The 15,000-nt window shown below is 40.1% G+C and overlaps 1 long non-coding RNA gene across 2 annotated transcripts in view; it reads left to right on the top strand.

Moving 5' to 3' along the window:
• LOC124423787 overlaps nucleotides 1–15,000 on the top strand; it is a 28,507-nt gene that overhangs the window by 1,208 nt on the left and 12,299 nt on the right. Inside the window, exon 1 of one of the 2 annotated variants that reach the window (XR_006942159.1) lies at nucleotides 14,964–15,000. This exon is cut by the window's right edge and continues 1,059 nt beyond it. The exons of the other annotated variant lie outside the window; for it this stretch is intronic. This is a non-coding gene — a long non-coding RNA (uncharacterized LOC124423787). Of the gene's footprint in view, nucleotides 1–14,963 lie in introns of those variants that run through there. 2 annotated transcript variants of the gene reach the window in all.

The following is a 15,000-nucleotide window of genomic DNA, read 5'->3' on the forward strand; positions in this document are numbered from 1 at the left end:
TTTCCTCTTTGATATTCGAGATTTCGATTATTTTTTTTCTTCTTTTTTTTTTTCTCCAAAAAAATATGTACGAACTTGATCGTTCGGTAAAAATGAAGAAAAAAAGAATAATATTAATAATAATAATAATAATAATGAAGAAGAGAAAAAGAAAAGAATCACGCTAAGGGCGAATAAGAAATTTGGAAAAAGGCGATCGATCGATTCGAAACGCCTGTTTCGGTTTATGAACGGGAACATAAACACGATGCGCGTGCAATTGGGGTTGCATGGTATAGAGAGAAAGAGAGAGAGAGAAAGAGAGAGGGCTGAAGAAGGCTGCGCTCGCGCAGTTAAGTGCGAACTGTACGCACGTGCGTGTCGAACGATACGATCGGAAGGGTGCCTCAACTTGGGCTCGTGCATGTGGGCGCCAAGTGCGGCAGGTGCCGAGAGCAAACAGGCTCGTGTGCCTCGAGGGCTTACCCCTCTTCTGTTTCTCTCTCTCTCTCTCTTTCTCTCTCTCTCTCTCCCTCTCTATTTTCATCCCTCTACGAAAGACGTCCTTAATGCTTTAATCGCGTATCGGAGGATGAAAGCGTCGAGAAAAGCGCGAGAACGATGATTCATCTCTACCCAACTGAATTATTAATAACGCGACTTTGGAAATGACTGCGGATAATTTCTCATTTTGGAACGGGACGAATTTTCATGACCGTTCATCCAGATATACATATATATATATATATATATATATATATATATATATATATATATATATATATATATATTGATATATTGATATAATATAATCGGTAATAATGTATTTACATTACTTTCGCATATAGATATTGCTACTCTTCAATTTTATTTTGTTTTCCCTTTTTCTCTTCCTTTTTTTATTAACATTTTTATAAAAAAAAAAAAAAAAAATATATATATATATATATATATATATATATATATATATAAAAAGAGAAATATTCAATGATAGAAAGTACGCAAGATGGCAACAATTTTTTCTTCTCGTCTTTTTTTTTCCTCGTTCCTTCCTTTTGCCCACCTCCCGTCTTTTTTCATTCATTAAAATAAAGGGAAAGAATAATATTGTAGGGAATATCGATGTAAATTTTGCGAACACTCGGTAGAATTTCCAGACAGTGTGGTGCACGTTCATCTGAAGGATCTCAGAGACGAGTGGTTGAGAGGTGGGTGGACGACGACGACGACGACGACGATGACGACGACGATGATGACGACGACGACGACGACGACGACGACGACTACGACGACTACGACGAGAACCAGAGGAATGGAAGCCTGTTCGAGCGAGCGGTTGGAGAAACGAAGGAGGAGGAGGAGGAAGAGGAGGTTAGAGGTGGCGAGTTGGAGGTGGGAGAAGTAGAAGAAGAGGAGTGCCGACGGCATTGGACGACGCGTCGTTACCGTTAACGACGGCCACCGATTGTCCCAACGATGCCCCGGTCTCTTGCACCCCCGCACCAAGCTGACGACGACCGGCGTCGAGTCGCCTTATTGCAGCGATAAATATAAAGCCTACTCTCCGCAAAAGCTTCTATCCCCTACCTTTACCCTAACACTCTATCTCTTTCTCTTTCTCTCTCTCTCTCTTTCTCACTCACTATCTCTCTTTTTTTCTGTCTACCTCTATTTATCTATTTTTTTCTCTCTTCCTCCTCCGTTTCCTATTTCCATTTTGAATTGGTGACTACTTTACGCCTACATATTCTACCCTCTTGAATCTCCCTGGTCACCCCTGGAAACCACCCCTAACAGTCGAGATTTAGGGTAGCTCGACCTTTCAACGCCTTTGAACAAAACGAAGACTATCGCACATTTAAATTTTTTTTCCTTCTCTCTCTGTCTCTCTCTCTCTCTCCCTTTCTGAGAAAATCCTCGCAATTATAAATAGATAGGTAAGGTATCGTTGCCACCTTCGTCGCGTTTGCCTTTTTACGTACTTATATTGTTTTTACCAAACGTATAATTAAAAGATAATTTTAATTGAGAATTAAGCGTCGACGAATGATCATTAGCGTGAAATATGTATATGTGTGCGCCGTTGGGAGGAAGGGCGCGAATGGATAGTGGGGTGGATTATACAAAGAAAAAAGTTCCGATCATATCTCCTCCTACGCTATTTCTTCTCGTAAGACATTAAAGATATTAGAAGCGTGTAGAGTAGAGAGACAGAGACACAAAGAGAGAAAGAGAGAGAGAGAAGGATGGAAAGAACGACCCTTCCGACGTTACATCCAAGGGACATTAAAGATATTAGAGACGTTAAAGAAGATACGCATGCTTGTCGTAGGGTGGCACGTTCGCTAGGAAGGGCATGACACCACGTGCACTACCCTCTTATACTCTCCCTCGTCTGATCACTCTCTCTCTCTCTCTCTCTCTCTCTCTCTCTCTCTCTCTCTCTCTCCCTCTCTCTCTCTCTCTATCTCTATCTCTATCTTTCTATATCTCTATCTTTCTATCTCTTTACCGTCATTCACGTGTCCGTTCTTTCCCGCGAATGTGCGTGCACAAACACACCCATACATACACACATTACACACATATATACGTATGCACGCACATTGACGACGTGCAACGAGACTTGACAACGCGCCAGATGTCACTTACCGTTTTACGCCATTAATGAATAGGCGATGCCCGGCGGGGGCGTTCGCTCGATTACCAAGATTAAAGAGTCCGCGCCATACTAAAATCGATAAACGTGATATGCGACGAGAGAGAGAGAGATAGAGAGAGAACAAAGTGTTCTTTATACGTTCATTAATCAGTGTAAACTAATAGGACATATTTTTTCTTTTTTCCTTTTACAGAAATCCGGTCATCGAAGTGTCGTCGGAATTATCCGAACGATAACGGGTTTAATATAAGTTAAAATTTCTTCTTATTCCTTTATCATTTATATCTTCAATCATTTCATCAATCATTTAAATCTTTTATTATTAAATTAGCCGATAAATTTCTTCCTTCTTTACGAGCGATACGTCGAGAAAATTACGAAAAAAGAGAAGAAAAGAAGAAATAAAATCAACCAAAACCGTACCGAATGAACGAAGGGAATGAAAGTAAGCGAATAGAAAAATAGGGCCGTAGAAAAAAATTTCGTCGTCGTTGAACGAGTCGTAGGGAGAAAATCGTTTTTATTACATTTTCGCGGAAAACCGAAAGTGCGTCCCTCGATGTGGATTCACCATTGCAAAAGCGTCACTTCGTAGCCACCCGTAGTGTGAAACGGTTGGAAGCATCGTCGCGAGCCGAGCTGCCAGCTTCCGTTCCGCTGCCTCCGGTTCCTCATGGATACGCATACACACCCACACCCACACACACACACACACACACATATATATATATAGAGAGAGAGAGAGAAAGAGATGAATACGCCCACGTAAGCACACGTACACGCACAGAAATCGCCAGCAGCAGCGGTAAACCTGCCGTCATCACTCCTATCCATGTCTCTCTCTCTCTCTCTCTCTCTCTCTCTCTCTCTCTCTCTTTCTCTCTTTCTCTCTCTTTCTCTCTAATACACGAACATACATATAGAAGCAGACTGAACGCGTTCACACAGACAGCGAACTTTAAACCTCGCTTCGTCCTCGTCCTCTTTCCCCAGTCCAGCTATCCTAACCACCACGAGCCGGCACTCTGCACGCCGCGTTTAAGTATCCCTCATCTCCCCCGCCCAACCGCTCTCCTCAACCCACCCACCTATCCGCCTCGTTCAGCTAGCAGCGTCACTGGCAGCACAAGTACCACATTCTCAACGTGACTACGACTACGACGACGACGACGACGACGATGAGAAGGAAGAAGAGGTAGAGAAGTTGTAGTATAAGGCACACAGATATTCCCTAGCTGTGGACGACGAGCAACTACTGACACCAAAGGAAGAAGGAATCCTCTTTCTATATCCATCCACCTACCTACCTATCTACCTACCTACCTACCTACCTAGATGGAATGCGCGTTGTCCTGAAACTTCGACCGTGTCACATCAAATTTCAGCCCCTTCCCAACTTTTCTCTCTCTCTCTCTCTCTCTCTCTATATATATATATATATATATATATATATATATATATATATATATATATCTTTCTTATTTCTCTCGAATACATCGCTATCATCAAAAGAGCGAACGAGAAGGCAAAGTATAGATTGTAGAAGAGTGTCATTGTCGGTGTTAGTGCCGATGCTTCTTGCGTTTTACCAATACTAGACAACGACGAACAAACAGAATGAAAAGCTACGAAAGAGAGAGAGACGTGACTTCGAATATACGTGTAAAAGATACGCCTGCAAATTCAGGACGCTCTATGAACGACGCTGTAGAGAAGAGACGTCGGAACCGTTTCGACTGTGGACAAAACTTTTCCTTACTGTTATAGATATCCCGAGAGAGAGAGAGAGAGAGAGAGAAAGGATGGAAGAAGGATAAGGACAAACTCGGTCGGCGCGTAATAAGCAAGCGACTCTCTTTCGTGCCATTAAACTCTGCTAGCGTTTTCTTCCCTTCTCGATTTTAGCATATATGTTTTTATTATTACTCTTTTTCTTTTTCTCTTCTTTCGTTCCTATTTTTCTTGTTTTTTTCCTTTTCTTTTCTTTTCTTTACTTTTCTTTTCTTCTTTTACCTCTTTTACTTTTTTTTTCCCCCCTGTTCTCAAATGCATCTCATCTTTCAAACTTATTGGATCATGCATCCTAGATTTTTATGTAAAAAATAGAAACGTATTCTCTCTCTCTCTCTCTCTCTCTTTTTCTCTCTCTAAATATATGTATATATATATTTATATATACATATATGTGTGTGTGTGTGTGTGTGTGTGTTTGTTAAAAAGGAAAGAAAAGAAAGTAATTTCTTGCAATGACACTTAGTTAGCCCCTTGATGTTAACCACCCCTCTTTTTTTTCTGTTTAGAACGTCACTTTGCAATGCGTCCATTGCAACGACACGGTTTCCGAGCAAGTACGAGAGTGTCGTGCGAAAAGGAAAACTTCGAAACGTAGAGTGAGAAATGGAAAGAGATGGAAGTAGGGAGAGATAGATAGATAGATAGATAGATAGATAGAGAGAGAGAGAGAGAAAGAGAGAGAGAGAGAAATAGATGAAAGTGGACTTCTCAAACGAAGGTCGTAGAAACGTCGTCGTATCCGGGCATCGAGCGGTCTAATCTCTTTGGCAAACACTTTGCGACGACGAGTCCGTCCTTGATTTTAGCGACGACGAAAAGGGAGCGAGGGTATGAAGGGGGATATGAGGAATGAGAGCGAGGGATGAGGGATGGGTAGGGAGGGGTGAACTTGCCCTGGCTATCGGGGATAGAACTAAGCGTCCGTGGTGACAGCCACAGATGGCACTTGCCCGCTTGTTTGTCCGTAAAACTCCATCCCTCGTCTCCCCCCATGGGGCTTCGTTATACTGATCGATCTAAAGCCACGTGGATTGTTCGATATTTCGTCGATGACGTAGTCCTAGATAACGTGTTAAATATGAGAGAGAGAGAGAGAGAGAGAGAGAGAAAGAGAGAAAAAGGGATAGAAGTGTTTGTTCGTTCATTCGTTCGTTCGTTCGTTCGTTCGTTACAAATGACATTGTCCTAGCTTAGAATAGTTTTTCAGTTTGCAAGGGATTCGTTCAATAGAATTCACCAGCGTATTTCGACTTTTAGTTTCGTTTGTCGTTTAGATTTTCTATAAAATAAATTTACGTATTTTTTGTAAATTCGTAATACGATTTGGAAACTTTCTTCCTTTTTCTTTCTTTCTTTTTCCGTTTCGTCATTTAACATAACAAAATCACGATCGTTGATCGTCATACATTTTCCTTCTGATATCCCGTTCGTTTTCGTTCAGGTGATCGGTAAGACAATAACCCGAAACGATTTGATTCCCATACCAGAAGCGACGTCAAGTGTAGAGAAAAAGAGAGAGAAAGAGTATATGAAAGAGGGAGAGAGAGAGAGAGAGAGAGAGAGAGAGAGAGAGAGAGAGAGAGAGAGAGAGAAAGAGAGAATGCGTTTGTCGTCAATGTCACTACGATAACATCCTTAGCTACGACGGAATCTACGTCGATGGCGGCTCCTATCAGCCGGCAGACTTGGTGGCATCTACGGTCCGTCACAGACGTTGTTCTCGATTCGCCAGAAGACAATGACGACGTTCGAACGACGCGATAGGATGCATTACCGTTTCCTACTCTACACACATAGACACATAAATATATATATATATATATATATATATATATATATATATATATATATATATATATATATATATATATAGGTATATATTCGTTCGCATAGATAAACATCGTGGTATAAGATTTTTCAATTATAAAAATTTAACAATTATTTTATTATGATCGATTAGAGAAAAGTGAATGCAACCGCTCAGTTCTAAGATCGAATTGAATAGAATGAATTTGGACGTATATGTATCTGTTATATCATACATTTCTTTTTCTTTTTTTCTTGTACGCCTTTTCTTTTTTCTTTTTCTTTTCTTTTCTTACTCCTTTTTTTTTCTTCTTCTTTTCTTTTCTTTCCTTTTTTTTTAACGTCCAATTACGTCAGAACCGCTCTTGCCGACACACGGGAGGCAAACATGTCGTGGCAAGAACACGCAACAGCCGTTCGTTCATTCGATGCGATCGAAAATTGGAAGACTCCAATTCCGTAGCAACGTTTGTAACGAGAACTTATCGATCGTTCGTTCGTTCTAGTCGTAGAAGAAGGCATCGTATCACGAAGAAAACGTTCTAAGCTGGTGTCCCACCTCGTCGTCCTCACCGTAACACCGATTTATCTCGCAGGAATCGAACTCGTTCGGATAGAAAAAGAGAAAGGAGTTAGAAAGAAAGAGAGAGAGAGAGAGAGAGAGAGAAAGAGAGAAAAAGAAAACGAGTACGAGAGAGAGAGAGAGAGAGAGAGAGAAGGAAGGAAACTAGCAAAGTCCCTCTTCGACGGTAGCCGACGGAGCGTCGTAATTTCAGCAAGAATAGAACGAGGTCGTGAACCAGACGTCGGACGAATGGACAAGAGAGAAAGGAGGGGAAATGGGAGAGAGAGAAAGAGAGAGAGAGAAGTAGAGAGATGGGTTGGGAGAATAGGTGAGGAGGAGAGGTAGGAGGTACAGAAGCCAGGAGAGCCTCGTTACGAAATCATTTTGCCGGCGGTGCGATGGATCGATCGCAGCCATTTTGCATGCAGACCCCGAAGCACCGTGCTCAATGATTAATCCCCGAGGCTCGCTGTTTCCCTCTTCCCGGTATCATCGGATAGGACGAAATTTCGGCTTAAAGTTGGATCTCTTCCTGGCGAAACGGTGAAACGAGAGAAATTGTTAGAACGTTCCTTCCTCCAGAGATACGCAAGTTCTTTTTCTTTTTTTCATTTTCTCTTTTCTCTTTTTTCCCCCTTTTCTCCTTTTTTCTTTTATTTCCTCGTTAATAATTTTATCAAGAATCGTCCTTAATTCCTCCATGAAATCCTATCGTGTATATATTAACTGTACTATATTAATTCCTATCGTTGAACGATTATATTTTTATTAAGATAGATAAGTATTTCCTTTCCTTTTGTTTGTTTGTTTATTTGTTTGTTGGAAAGAACAAGACAAAACTGGGAGGAAGAAGGGAGTGGTAGGTAAGTAGGTAGGTAGATAGGTAAGTAAGTAAGTAGGTAAGTCGCTGGTTACAGTTTGTCCCTGCTGAATTTTGAAAAGCAGTTTTTATCTAACATAAAAGGAACGGTAGGGGATCGTAGCTCGTATCACGTTTCGCGATAACGATATACCTCGGCCATCCTCGTTTTATCGGAGTGCGATCGAGTAACGCGGGAAAGTAGCGACGAGACGATATCCTCGAGTCGAACGATTTCCTCGAGCAGCGATTCACTTTCTACCTCTCATTTCGTGCGATCCTACCGTATAGCGGCATCGTCACCGTTGCCATCAACTTGAAAGTGTCTCCTCCTACTTGGCTTGCCGACCCTCTCGTTACCTTCCTCTTTCTCCCTCCCTCTCCCTCTCTCTCTCTGTCTCTCTCTCTCTCACTCTTTCTATTTATCTATCTCTCTCTATCTCTCTCTCTCTCTCTCTCTCTCTCTCTCTCTCTCTCTCTCTCTCTCTCTCTCTCTCTTTCACCCTTTCGACCTCTATCCGTGTTTCACCCTTCTCTCTCTTTCTCTCTCCCTCTCTCTCCCTCTCTCTCTCTCTCTCTCTCTCTCTCTTTTTTCTTTTTCTATCCTATTCGAGCTTTCGCGGAACGGTGTCGGCGGAACGGAGTCCGTGCCGTGCCGCATTCAGATGAGCCTATTTTCCGGCCCGTTGCGAGCGGCTCTATGCATGCTCGTCTCCTCTTTCTCTCTTTCTCTCTCTCTCTCTCTCTCTCTCACTCTCCTTCAACCGAGATAAGTGGAGGTGGAGAAAAGGCGCTCGTGGGAAGACGAAAAAAGGGCTCACGGGGAGAGCAAAAAGAGCAATACGTGTTCTAAAACGAGAGCGGATTTCCCTATTCTCTCTCTCTCTCTCTCTCTCTCTCTCTCTCTCTCTCTCTCTCTCTCTATCTGTTACTCTTCTTTACGTTGCATTTATAAAAATTACTAATTCGGATGACATGTAAAAGTATAAAGTTTCTCTTAGGGTACATCTATAACGAAAAAAAATTAATAAAATGTATAGAGAGAAAGAGAGAGAGAGAGAGAGAGAGAGAGAGAGAGAGAGAGAGAGAGAGATTGACAAATTATCAATCCTTCTTTTTTATTTATTTATTCGCGCCTATGCAGATGGTCTAAGTATTTCTTTTCTTCCTTTTTTTTTTGTATTCCTTTCTTTTTTCCTTTTCTTTTCTGCTTTTTTTGAAACGTACTCTTTCCCTCATTGCACAACAGTCAAGCATTTTCCATAGAAACTTTGAGAACTCGCATCTTTTCTATAGAACTAATGCTACGTATCCTCAAAACTCTCTTTCTCTCTCTCTCTCTCTCTCTCTTTCCTTCTCCTTTCCCTTTACATGAAGAAAGCCTTCCGATAAATCAAAATGGGACATAAATTCTGACAGTGGAAAAAAGCATTTGTTACAGAGGATAAGGGACAAACGAGAGAGAGAGAGAAAGAGACAGAGAGAGAGAGAGAGAGAGAGAGAGAGAGAGAAACTCATGTAAGGGCAGAAGCATTTCGAGATTCACCTCGAACGTTTCATCGTGTTTCATCGATATATCGATACATCGAACGATTCTCTGATCCACCTACTAAGTAGTTATAAATGCACGTGCGTTCATACAAGCGTGCACGTATACACGTATACACGCGAGCTCACAAGCGAGCGCGGATGCACGCACGATAGCACGAACGCACGCACGCATGCACGCATGCACGCATGAACATACAGTCATAGATAGCAATCCGATGCGAAGGAAGGAAGAAACGGGAGTATGAGAGGAAAAGGGGGATGGTACTCATAGGAGGGATGATCGAAGTGGAATTAGAATGCGCTGCAAGGCTCATCGAGCGATTCGACGTGTACGCTTCGAGCATATATTGATCGTCGTAACGTCGGCCGCGAAATTAGAACGGGATGGCAGGAAATTAGAAGTATCGTAATAAAAATTATATATCTGTCGTTCTCTAATGTTAGAGAAACGTGACGTTTTTCTCAAAGAATAAAATGTCACGTTAAATGAGAGCGAGAGAGGGAGAGAGAGAGAAAGAGAGAGAGAGGTGATGGATGCGAAGATGATCAAAAAAAGAAAAAGGAAAAATAAAAAAGAAAATAACAAAAGAAAAGACATTAATCCCTTTAACGTACGATTTATTTCCACTAGAAATAGAAAAAAAAATATACATTGTCATAATGTATATCTATATAAACTTTTGAAAATGAATAACTAAAAAGTTGCATATATATATATATATATATATATATATATATATATATATATACGTATAGATATATGTTACATTAATAAAACATCTGTAGTAGGTAGTTATACGTTGCAATTTTTTGGGCGATTTTATGCTTTTTAAAGATTAACTCTCGTGTTTCGTGAAAATTCCAAAAAAAGGAAAAAAAAAAAAAAGAAAAAAAATAAAAAGGGAAAACAGAAAAAAAAAGAAAAAAAGACAAGCCGAAAATGACTCGACACGAAAGGACAACGTTTTTCGAATTACCATCTTTTTCTTTCTCCCCTTCTTCTTTCATCTCTTTCTTTTCTTCCCTTTTCTCTTTTTACATAGAATATAAAAAAAAGTAACATAAAATTTCGCGGTCGGAAAAATATTCGTGTATCACTAATCGCTGTATGTATACGTACGTTATATCTCTGTTCAAGAAGGAACAACCTGCGTTATAACCATCTCCCCCCCGATCCCACTCCATAACCTCTCGCCTCTCACCTCCTCTTCTATCCCGACCCCTACCACTTCCCTCCCCTCCCCTTCCCTTTGCCCTCATACGAGCGTCGAATTTTGTTCGTCGAAATCGCGTAAGCGAGAGAATAAATTTGCAGTTTGATGAGATAGGTAGGTAGAAAGAGAGCAAGAGATAGGAGGAGGAGGAGGAGGAGAAGGAGGGTGGGGGCGGACAAGGAGGGGCGTAACGCGTCACGGTTTTACCGGCTTTTCGCGTTCGAAAATTCGCTTCGTACTTGCGGGAACGAAATTGCTAACGGCGCGTGATAATCGATGTCATCGGTTTACCGGCATTTCGCGGCTCGAAAATCGACCGAACGAGGTCGGAGTAACGACTAGGATACGTTCGGTGTCGTTCCTAAGCGGGTTTCCTTTCTTAACGATGCCAAGAAGTCGTTCCATCCCAAGGATATTTTTATCGATAACGATTTCACAATTTCTTTTATCTCTCTTTCTCTTTGTCCCTCTCTCTCTCTCTCTTTCTCTCTCTCTCTCTCTCTCTCTGTCCCTCTTTCTAAGCACGTTCTCGTCCTGCAATTTTATATTCCATGCTGGAAAAGACGTTTTACTTTATAAAACAAAAAAAAAAAGAAGGAAGAAAAGAGAGAAGAAAGAAAGGAAGGTAAAAAAGAAAAAAGAAAGATAAGAAAAGAAAAGAAGCGTATAAGTACATAATCCCTCATTTTTCTCGTTCGATGTCTACGTTTATTAGAATTATAATAGACATTAGAATTAATTATAAACGATCGATTTACGATTAGAGGAGACGTAAGATATCTATAAGTTCGGAATTTAAGAAGTAAACTAAATGCGGATTATGAACTGTTCGCGATCGATCGATCGATCGATTGAATCGTTTATCTTCTAGAATAAAGATCGAGCTAAAATATTATTTTCATTCTGATGTCTCGGTACGGGATAAAAGCGAAGATACGATGGCGATGTTGGCCAGAGAGAAGGGTAGTAGTATAGAAAGAGGAGATGGAAGTAGAGGTGGTGGTGGGGGAAAGGGGATATAACGAGTCACGTCCATTCCAGACGAGGGCAATGGCACTGCCATTGGCGCCCGAGGCTTCTGGAAACGCGTGTGTCCACCCTCGCTATCCACCCTCTTCTCTCTCTCTCTCTCTCTCTCTCTCTCTCTCTCGTGCTCTCATTTCTCTCCTCTATTTTCATCGTTCGCTCTTTCTCTCTCTCTCTCTCTCTCTCTCTCTCGCGTGCCCTTTTTACCCCAGCATCCCCCTTTTTCGAGCGTCACGCAGCGGTAATGATAGCCAGCGCATTATGTTTTACGTGGGAGTGGCAACAGCCGTGACCGAAATGTCCCCGTCGCTCTGTCCACTGATGGTAATTGCATTTTACTTTTCCTGGGAGATCTGCGTTTTGGTAAACATACGTCCAACCACTACTAGCATTGTCCAGCATCACTGATGGCATCGACATCGCCACTAACGCATAGGCGTCATCGTGCAAATTCGTATGAACGGACCAACGAACGAATGTGAACGAATGTGAACGAACGAACGACGTGTACACTTGGTTGATTTATACTTGCACGTTTCATACATATATCTATGCGTACGTATAAGTCCTGTAAAACCTCTATCAACAATGTCCACCACGAATATTTGGATAATGGAATAGACCGATCTCTTCCAATGATATATATCCTAATGTAGAACGCAACTATATTCATATATACTATTTCTTTCATAGGTAACTGTCTCTATCTCTATCTCTATCTCTTTCTCTGGTACTTCTTTTGGATCGGTGGTTTTAGAAAAATTTTTTTGTTAAGACAGAATTTCTCAACGTAACACAAATCTCAACGAATTTGTCAGAGATAGAGGAACGGGAAATTTCGATTCGGTAATCCTCAGTAGCATCACCACCACCATCACCACCACTATCAACATCACTATCACCACCCATCACCTCCACTACCACTAGTAAAGCTTTCTCCCCGGAGCCATTCCTCCTCGCATTATTTTAGGAGGGTCGTTGACTCTTCTTCCTTCGTTCTTGGATCCCACGAGATCGAACGTGGGTGTCTAGATAAAAGCTTAGATATAGTTCGACATTCTTTAGTCCGTAAGTCTAACGAATGTGAAGTGGGGCGTGTGTGCTTGCTCTCTTTTCGATGTAGATATATATATATATATATATATATATATATATATATATATACATACATACATATATAATATCGCGCGTATACGTGGTATCTTACTGTGTATGTGCACGTGCGTGTGCCCGCGCGCACATATGTGTGTATGTGAATATGTATGTACGTATGTAGATACGTGAATATTTATTACGTTTGCGCGTTAAAATCTGGGTGATATCCCACGAGACGTCATTCGTGCGTTCACGTGTCAAGAGAAATATGCACGTGCCGTTTGCACGCATTTTCGAAAACATCCGCTCGTTTCTGCACGCGTGACCGTGTGCATAGAAATCAGATCAAAATGGTAAAAGTACTAAAGTTTCATAAATATTCACGCGTATGATTTGTAAGTTTCATATTGGATTAATTCATTAGTAAGAAATTTTTTATTACAGTGAAACGTCATTGGGATAATTATTTATCCGATAAATAATTGCCAAACGATTTGACTGAGGAATTCTAATTTAAAAAAAAAACAAAGTATCATTTTCGTTCGATTCGTTAATAATTACCTTAGTTGTAATAGTCATACCAAAAAGAAAAAAAATAACATATATATATATATATATATATATATATATATATATATATATATATATTTTATTTTTCTGTCGTTTTTTAAATTGCTTTTTTCTTTCTTCTTTTTTCTCGAATACAAAAATTTAAAAAACAAGATAGAGTTATTTATTATTTCTTATAATAACGAATATATATAGGTACATACATTCATACATACATACATACATACATACATACATACATACATATATATATATATATATGTGTGTGTACATATATATAGATACGAAAAGAAAGCCATATGACAACCTGGTATAACCATTGGAGCGGGGGAGAGGGCATTGAGAGGACATGCACCACCCAGTAGCGGTTTAACCAGCTGTGAAAATCGCTCGTTACCAAGTTTCGTTGGGCTCTTCGAAAATCTCGTTACAGGGATGATACCCAGTTCCCTTCTTTACCCCCATGGGAATATGGTGACCTTCTCGTAAAGTGAATCTACAGTCTCACGAACGCCATCGTTATCCACATACCGTTTCTCGCGGGATGGGTGTACCTTGATGAAATTGCGAAAAGAGATGCCCACTCGTACGTTTCCATTAAAATCCAGACGAGTATCCGTTGCTCTCTAAAATAAATCGGCGGACGGTCACGCATCCGCGAAAATTTTTACTGAATTTTTCCTTTCTTTTTCTTTTCTTTTCTTTTCCTTTCTTTTCTTTTCTTTTTTTTTTGGTTTTCCTTTTTTCTCCCTATCATTCAGCCGTTTCCATTTAATTCACTTGAATTCTACATCGTTTCGAAAAAAAAAAAAAAAGATATGAAAGTAGGAAAGAACGAACGAACGAACGAACGAACGAACGAACGAATCATTCGTTCAAGGTAAACATCGCGATTTCTATGATTATATATATATCGATTTTTTATTTTTTAATTCTAACATTTTTATTGACGATCGAAACGGTAACGAAATTAATTCTCATTTCTTTTGTTCGATCGACAAGTCATTGGGATAATTATAAAAAAAAGAACATAGCGATCATCCTGGCATATTAATTGTGACATTTATAAGAAAAGAAAAGATATGAAAAAAGAAAAAAAAATCAGATAGATAGATAGATAAACATAATAAATATAAACATAATTCTATTATATTCTACGAATAAATAGAATATAGATGAACGATGATTAAATTAATCCTCCCTTAATAGATCTTCGTCATTTCTATTTGTACAAATTAATTCGATAAATAATTAATAATATCATTCGAAAAGAAATCGACGTGCATTTACGTACGTACGTGAAATTAGTGGGACGAGATAAGGGGTAGGAGAAGGAGGATAGAAATGGGGGTGAAGAAATCAGTGCTTTAAATTACAAGGAAAAGCTTGTGGATTTCGTTCAACGTTGGTGTCCTTTCTTCGGGCTTCATAAATCACAAGGTCCTTGATCCAAGGACCGCGGGCAAGTCCGCCCGGAAGTAACTCCGGAAAGATATCTAGCCGTGCCATCGTTCATTTCCGGACAGCCTCCACTTGCAGCCGGCACTTTCCTCTTGCGCCAGCTTTTACCTCGGAGCTTGCTTTCGACGTGGAATACACACATACACACATACATTTATATATATATATATATATATATTACGTATATACGTAAGAGCTTCTCGTACTTGCTCGCGCTTGCGTATTATATGTTTGTATATATATATATATATATATATATATATATATATATATATATATATATATATATATATATATATGTACGTATGTATGTACATACACGTACGTGAGCGAAATTCGGTCCGTACGTTCGCATATACACGGTGGCGCGTTTTACGGTAAAAATAGATCTGTGCTCAAAGTAAACTACGAAATATTG

This window comes from Vespa crabro, chromosome 4 (genome assembly GCF_910589235.1).
Source record: "Vespa crabro chromosome 4, iyVesCrab1.2, whole genome shotgun sequence".
In the NCBI taxonomy this organism is placed as follows: Eukaryota; Metazoa; Arthropoda; class Insecta; order Hymenoptera; family Vespidae; genus Vespa; species Vespa crabro.